At 32.3% G+C, this 1,782-nt stretch overlaps 1 pseudogene; it reads right to left on the bottom strand.

Moving 5' to 3' along the window:
* Positions 1-262: 262 nt before the first annotated feature.
* On the bottom strand, positions 263-1,156 carry LOC128238047 (uncharacterized; annotated as a pseudogene).
* Between the last annotated feature and the right edge of the window lie 626 nt (positions 1,157-1,782).

Below are 1,782 nucleotides of genomic sequence, written 5' to 3'. Positions count from 1 at the left end.
CTTTGGGAATAACCGTTTGCGTCAAGAAATGTTACGATGTTGAAATGCTGCGTGTTAGAAATGTACTTGATAGAGTTTAGAGTTTAGAGTTTATTTCAGAATACAATAGGTAATACGCCCATGCGTTCACAATCAATAAAATACGTTAATATTTATAACATAGTCAATGGTCACTCAATCTTCCAATCATACAGTTACAAATTGGTTTAACAATTACAGTTCCATAGAACAACATAAACACAGCGAGAGGAATAACCAAATATTATCCGTAATAACTAGAGTAGGCATTTCTCAACTCGAACGCTTTGAAAACAAACATAGATAATTTTCTATTTACATTAGTATTTTGAGAGGTGAATAATTCTATAAATTTAAGCTTATTAGGTCTTGCATAATAATATTTATCTATGTAAGCTTTTCTTATATCAGTATACAGTTTACATTCAAGAACAAAATGATATTCATCTTCCAGTGAATCACATAAATGACATTTTCTTTCGGAATAAGGTATAGCAGCTGGTTTATGCCATCTACCAGCCTCTACCTGTAATCTGTGTGCAGACATCCTTAATCTTGACAATGCAATTCTATACTTATCAATGTTAACATCCTTTCAATATATTGTTATGTTGAAATCTGCAAAAAGTACATAGGTTCTAGCTCTGGTAGACTCTGTTAATTCTGAGCTCCAACTCTGTATAAAAATATCAGTAACTCTTTGCTTAAAAACATTTAAAAATAAAGATATATCCCCAACTCCTTGGTTTAACCATACATCATTGAATCCAAGCCTCTGTAATAATTCTCTTAACATATATATCCATGATCTATTATTTGGATTTCTATCTACTTCTCAATACATTTTATCATATACAATTCTGACATATTTTATGGTTTGCATATTTACTATTTTAAGCCAATATCTAATCAAATTTACAGAACGTTTACTAAACAATGAAGTCCTACCTAGTTCAACATAAACAAAATTATTTTGAGTTTGTTTTCTTACTCCTAATATTTCTTTACAAAACATTAAATGTACTCTTTCTATTTGCTGACTATTAAAAAGACCCCACACTTCAGAACCGTAACTTAAAACTGGATATATAAGTTTATCAAAAATATATAATCTATGCTTCACAGACAACGTCGGAAATTTGGATTACTCACTGATATATGCACTCGTTCAAACGTCTTCTGCCCCTTTAGCGAACACTATTATTTTTGCTGATTCCATCGAATTTGCAAGGAAGGACATAAACAACTGATAATTTTACTTCCCCTAAAACAAGACACTTCTTAAAAGCTGCGGTGAATTATTCAGTCAGACGTCTAGAAGTACCTTTTCAAAAATTAAACAAATGACCCCTGCATGCAAACTTTAATGTAAAGGTTTGTTTCAATACGTGAATTTATCGTTAAAGAATCACACAAAGTATTACGCAGACATTCTTGCCACTCATTAAGTGACACGAACGTTACGCTCTAAAATCACATTAATTGACTATTCTAAACATGAAAGTCATGACATTTCTATCTATCATTGTACACGTGCAGCTCTCAGCGTTAACTTTAGCAAACATGTCAGAATGGATGACATAAACAGGCATACGACTACGACTACTACTACTACTACTACTACTACTACTACTACTACTACTACTACTACTACTACTACTACTACTACTACTACTACTACTACCACTACCACTACCACTACCACTACCACTACTACTACGACTAATACGACTACTACTACGACTACTACTACGACTACTACTA

The sequence above is a fragment of the Mya arenaria genome, chromosome 6 (assembly GCF_026914265.1).
Source record: "Mya arenaria isolate MELC-2E11 chromosome 6, ASM2691426v1".
Taxonomy (NCBI): Eukaryota; Metazoa; Mollusca; class Bivalvia; order Myida; family Myidae; genus Mya; species Mya arenaria.
The sequence above is the reverse complement of the archived record's forward strand: the minus strand, read 5'-3'. Positions and strand labels throughout refer to the sequence as shown.